Below are 6272 nucleotides of genomic sequence, written 5' to 3'. Positions count from 1 at the left end.
CGGCTGGGAATTCTTAGGAAGAGGCGGGTTTGGGAACTTTGGCTGCGTGGACTTAGGGCGCCCTCTCCCGTCGACAAGGAGGGTGACAATAAAACAGACGCAGGCGCCCCGGGCGCGGGCGCCTTCCTCTTAGAGGTGTTTTCCTGCCTCCAGTTTTTGCTCTTGTCTTGAGGGCTACGATGTGCCAGATCAGAGCTGGGCTGTCACAGAGTTTACACTCTAATTGGATTAACAAGGTACCTTCAGGATACCATGAGAAACGCGTTCAAATGAGCGGCTTGGGCTCCCCCCTCGCAGGTATTTCCTGGGCATGCGCAGTGTACGGAGCTCCAGGAGCGCAGGTGTCTGCCCTTAATGAGCCCTGGGCGCCCCGGGAGAGACAGAGCGTGGTTCTCGCCGTCTGTGGCCCATAGCCAGGTGGGGATCCAGGGACAACACCTGAGGTGGGGAACAGAACCGTGGGCGCCACCGTTGCCTGGAGATCCTGGCTCATTCTAGGGGCCGGAAAGGAGGTGCCACTCAAATAAAAATAACTTTTTTGTTTGTTTGTTTGATATTTATGAAAATAAATATTCATGTTAAACTATTCAAATAATACAGAAAAGAATAAGCCAGAAAGTAAAAATCCCCTGAAATTCCAGCACGTAGTAGGAGACACCTTTCTTTGTGGCTCAACTGCGGTTTATACCGACACACGGACGCACACAGAATCATTTCATTATACAAGCAATGTTTTCTTGAGGCTTCTTTTCTTGCTTTTTATATTAAGAGCTTTATTGAGATATAATTCATATACCATATAACTCACCCATTTAAAGTGTCAGTTCAACGGTTTTAGTATATTATCAGGGTTGTGCAATCATCACAATTTAATTTTTTTCCAGTTTTATTGAGATATAAGTGACATATAACATTGTATTCGTTTATGGCATACAATCTAATGATTTAATGTATGTATATACTGTGAAATGATTACCACAATAAGTTTAGTTAACGTCCATCACCTCCCAAAGTTACAATTTTTCTTCTTTTCTTTTGAGGCTTCTTTACTTTTTCCCCCTCCCCGGCTATTGTTTTTGTTTCTGTTTGTGCATACCTCCCTGCCAAAGGTAACTGATGTCGACATCTTGGAGCATGTCCTTCCACGTCTTTCTCAAATATGCACATAGAAACACATTTATTGCTGTTTTACAGAGAACGATATTTGGTTCTCTGCTCTTGGATGCAAGGAGCTTGCACTCTTTGGCCTCACTCCAGACCTATTAAATCAAATCCTTGAGCATGGAGCCAGGAATCTGTATTTCTAACCCTCAGTCCAGGGCTTTCTGGTACTGCTGGCCCTGCTCCAGTGAGTTAGGGAAGGCTGGCTAGTGAAGACTCATGCTGCTGTGGGTAAGAGAAGGGGTCAGAAAAAGATCCAGGAGGATCTGAGGGCAGGTTAACAGGCGGAGGTCTCCAGTGGAGGAAACTGCTTGTGCAAAAGCCTAGATGAGAGAGATTCCAGGTATGCTCCTGGTTAGAGAGCGGAGTTGAGGTATTGATGACCTTGAATGCCAGAATCAGGGCTTAAGAGTCAAATGGAATGGTGGCAGCACTTTTGCAAAAGAAGGGAACTCAGCCTGGCCAAGAGGAGTGGGACAGTCTTGTTAAAAATCACGTAACAAGGGGCTGGCCCCGTGGCCGAGTGGTTAAGTTCATGCGCTCTGCTGCAGGCAGCCCAGTGTTTCCTTAGTTCGAATCCTGGGCGCGGACACAGCACTGCTCATCAGACCACGCTGAGGCAGCGTCCCACATGCCACAACTAGAAGAATACACAACTATGTACCGGGGGGCTTTGGGGAGAAAAAGGAAAAAATAAAATCTTAAAAAAAAAAAAAAAATCACGTAACAATAATCATTCAGCAGTAGGGAGCGCTTACAATGTGCCAGGCACAGTCTTTATGTGTATTACCTCATTAATCCTCCTAACGACCCATGAGGCAGACAGTATTTTCATCCCCATTTTAGAGAAGAGGAAACTGAGGCACAGAGAGGTTAAGCAACTTGCCCAAGGTCACACAGCTCGCAAGTGGCAGGGCCAAGCTCAAATCCAGGCACTCTGGCTTGAGCCTGTGCTCTTAACCATTGTGTTTTCTTCCCTTGGCGCCTTAGTTTCTTTATCTGCAAAACCAGCATGGAGGTGACAAGACCAATGGGCAGAGTTACACTTACCCAGGACAACAACAAGAAAAAGTAATAGTAACAAGTATTTAGTGAGAATGAACTGCCTCAAAGAAAGAGGTACATGGACTAGCAGTCAAGGGCTTGGATTCTGGCATCAGAGAGGTCTGGGTTCCCATCCTAGCTCTGCCACACATTAACTGGGCAGGATCCACATCTTCTTAGAGCCTCAGTTTTCTCATCTGTAAAATGGGATAGAGGGGCCTGTCCGGTGCCGCAGCGGTTAAGTGCGCACATTCTGCTTCGGCAGTCCGGGGTTCGCAGGTTCAGATCCCGGGTGCGGACATGGCACTGCTCGGCACGCCATGCTGTGGTAGGCGTCCCACATAGAAAGTAGAGGAAGATGGGCACGGATGTTAGCTCACGGCCAGTCTTCCTCAAAAAAAAAAAAAAAAAAAAAACAGAAAGAAAGAAAGAAAGAAAGAAAACAAAACAGAAGAAAATGGGATAGAATTACCTACCTCCTGAGGCTGCTGAGCTGTTAAATGAGACGGATGAAAATTGCATATGCCAGCGACTGTTTACTACAGGTTTAAAGGGCAATGGGACTGGGAGGAAGCACAGTCCGAGTCTGAACACAGGTGGGCCCGAGGTGGGGTGGGGGTGGTGGTAATCGAATTCCAAGAGTCTGAGTCCGGCTCACGGTGCTTTGCGCTGCTTCCCAAGGCCAAGAAGCCTTACGCCTTGCCTGAACTTTGGCCTTGCAAATAGCTGCTCGCCTGGTAGGAGAGAATGGGGACGAAACTCAGCACCACCAGTGACGGGACATCGGCTGCGTCCCAGGAGACCCATTAGGACCGCGGGTCCCAAACGGTGCGCCGAGGTGCCCCTGGGCGCCGCGGACTGTTTCAGAGCATTTTTGAGAGGATCACAGCGACATCTGCCGGACGCCTTGCAAACTACCAGCTCGAGGTGGTTCGCTGTTTGAGTGTCAGACGGAGCTTCCTTCCTTCAGATGACGTCATCGCTTTGCAAAGCTGGGTTTGTGGCAGGTCTGATGAAAAGCAAGCATCGTGCACAAATCGTCGTGGAACCAAAAGTGAGGGCGGTGCCGTCCAGTCTAACTCCAAGGTCCGAGCAGTTGTGTGGAGCCCCACAAGCCCGCCCACCCACTAGTGATGATTATTTAGGAAGGAATGGAAATGTCATTTTTTCCTTTCAATTTATGTGCAGTTTTCAAAAGGCTACTAAGTTGTTAAGACATAAATACTTATTAGTTGTTTTGACCTCACTGCGTAGTAAACATAGCTGTTAGTTTTTTCACAGAGGCAGGAGGTGCGGTGGAAACGTTACGGAGACGTTAAGGGTGGCGCCAACGGAGGAAGTTTGGAATTTCCCCATCACGCTCTTTACAGCCCTAGCAGATCCACACCTCTTTTTATAGATGGGTCCAGAAAGGCTCACTCACTTGCCTGAAGCCACTCAGTGGGAGTTGGGGTGGGGCGGGGTGTGGGGACAGTGAAATTCAAACTAGGTCCCGCGTGATTCTCGGAGGGTGAACTGCTCTTCCCGACCCGGAGTCAGTTCAGATCTGTCCCGACTGTGGGCCAGGGCGGCCCTGTCTGCCCGTGTGCCTCCATGTCTGCGGAGAAGCAGGGCCAGGCTCCTGACTTCCTTTCTCTTTCATCAGAGGGGGCCCCACTAAGGGGGCCCAGAACAGTAGCCCCTGTGTGTCCTGGGAGCTGGAGTTGGGCTCTGGGGGGCCTCTCTTCTTGGGCCCACTGAGGCTCTCCCCCGACCCACCGCTGGTCCACTTCCCAACCAAACCCACCCTCAGTCCCGGAGGCACCCCGGCTGCCAGAGGACCTTGCAATTAATGAGTTAAAAAGCTGTGCAAAGGATCCAGCCCCACCCTTCTCCCGCCTCCTGGTTCCCTCTTATAGGTGAAAAGTCACCCGAGGGACAGCCTCCTGGCGGGGTACAGCAAGCAGGAGAGCCAGGAAACTGCAAAGGGACAGGACACAGCTTCCTCCCGTCCTTCAGCCTGAACTTGAGAAGTCTGCCCCCAGCAGTGAGCCGTCTGACCCCAAAGTGACTCGCACCGGAGGAAAAAGAAAGCACTGGAAGAAAAGTGGGGGGTCCCACTTTACCAAGGGTCAACTATCAGTATCATCCTGGGGGACTCTGAGCCTCTGTGTCCTCTTCCGCAAAATGGGAATAACTACCTACTTCACAGAGTCGTTCTGAGAATTTAATACATGACAAAGCTTAGCGCAGAGTTAAGTATACATGGTCAGTGTGCAATGACATTGAGCTATTCATTCATTTATTCCACAAATATTTATTGAGCACCTACTATATACATACGAGGCAATATCTAGGCATTGGGAATACAGCAGTGAACGAGACAGACAAGAACCCTGCCCTCAGGGGGCTTACCTTCTAGCAGACAGAGACGAACCATGAATGACAAACATAATATGTAAGTACATTATACAGCAGTGCTGTCCACCTGAAATATCATGTGAGCCACGTATGTAATTTGAAATTTTCTGGAAGTACCATTTCAAAGGTAAAAAGAAATGGATGAAATCAATTTTTCTAATTTTTAACATAAAAAAATTTTAAATTTTACTTTAAAATTTTTAAATGTTGCTCAATATATCAAAAACTTTATCATTTCAACCAGAAGGCGTTAGCCACATTTCCAGTGCTCGGTAGCCACACGTGGCTAGTGGCTGCTGTGCTGGGCCGCGCAGTTGCCCAGCATGTTAGAAGGTGTGTGCAAAAATGAAGATGTAAAAAAAAAAAAAAAATGAAGACGTAATTCGGGGTGAGGGGAGCTGGAGCACCAGGTGTGGGAGTGGACAGACTGAGAAGGTGGATTTGAGCTGACGGAGAGCTCAGTTATCATTGTCAACCAGCCCCCTTTCCTCCCTTCTGGACTTGCCTGGCTGTGCGAGAGTTTTCTGGCCAATAGCACCTTCACCCTTCCTCTGTCGCCAACTGTGACCCTGGTTCTACAGACTCCTGACAGATGCGGAACTTTTGGACATGCCCCAGCCTGGGGGGCGGCCCCTCAGCGCGACCCTGCCTACTCCAGGAAGTGGTGTGCGGCCTCTGTTCTGGGGGCTTAGGGCCACCGGAGGGGACACGTGCAGAAATTTTATCAAGGCTCTGGAGGAGGGAAGGGGTGGGTGGGGGTGTGAGGGACCAGCACTCACCCAGGGATTAGGCTGGGATTAGGGGGAGGGTAGTGAGGGCCGGAGCCTGTCTTTATTTAAAATGTTGATATTTTGTTCATCACAGAATTTTTGCATTAATTAAAAAAATATTTTTTATTGATTGATATATCATAAAATTCACCCTTTAAAAGTGCACAATTCAGTCTTTTTTAGTAGAGTCACAGAGTTGGGTAACATCACCTAATCAATTTTGGAACATTTTCATTATCCCCAAAGTCACCCCATGCCTGTTAAGCAGCCACTCCCCGTTCCCCCCGCCCCCCACCCCCTGACAACCACTCATCTACTTTCTGTCTCTACGGACTTGCCCATTCTGGACATTTCATGTAAATGGACTCACGATATGTGGGGTTTTGTGTCTGGCTTATTTCCCTCAGCATAACATCTTCGAGGTTCATCCACGTTGTAGCACGGATCAGTTCTGCCTTCCTTTTTACGGCCGAATAAGGCACCATTGCATGGATAGCCCACATTTTAATTATCCATTCATCTGTTGATATTTATGTTTTTTCTACTTTTTGGCTATTGTGAATAATGCTGCTATGAACATTCATGTGCAAATTTCTGTGGGAGCGTATGTTTTTAATTCTTTTGGGTTTTGCATTCATGTAGATTTTTTAATATAGTGTATCAAAGTATTTTTCTCAATTACTGAGTTTTTTGGCACCCCCTTAAAATTCACCCCTGAGTCGAGTGCCTGACCTGGCCTCACCCTGTTCCCACCCTGCCTCTTGCCCCTTGCTAGCTGTGTGATTTTGGGCAAGTTGCTTACCCTCTCAGGGCCTCAGTTTCCTCCTCTGTGAAATGGGGATAGTCCCTGTACCTACTCACAGCTGTTAGGGGACACAATGAGCTCATGACGCACGT

General features: G+C 48.2%; 1 long non-coding RNA gene across 1 annotated transcript; it reads right to left on the bottom strand.

Moving 5' to 3' along the window:
- Window positions 1-868: 868 nt before the first annotated feature.
- Window positions 869-3086, bottom strand: LOC138915203 (uncharacterized). Its single transcript, XR_011420795.1, has 2 exons — window positions 2682-3086; window positions 869-2528 (listed from the first exon to the last, which is right to left on the bottom strand). It is a non-coding gene; the product is annotated as an uncharacterized lncRNA (long non-coding RNA).
- Window positions 3087-6272: the final 3186 nt, after the last annotated feature.

Source organism: Equus caballus, chromosome 8 (genome assembly GCF_041296265.1).
Source record: "Equus caballus isolate H_3958 breed thoroughbred chromosome 8, TB-T2T, whole genome shotgun sequence".
In the NCBI taxonomy this organism is placed as follows: domain Eukaryota; kingdom Metazoa; phylum Chordata; class Mammalia; order Perissodactyla; family Equidae; genus Equus; species Equus caballus.
Note: the sequence above shows the minus strand (reverse complement) of the source record. Positions and strands in the feature narration are given on the sequence as shown.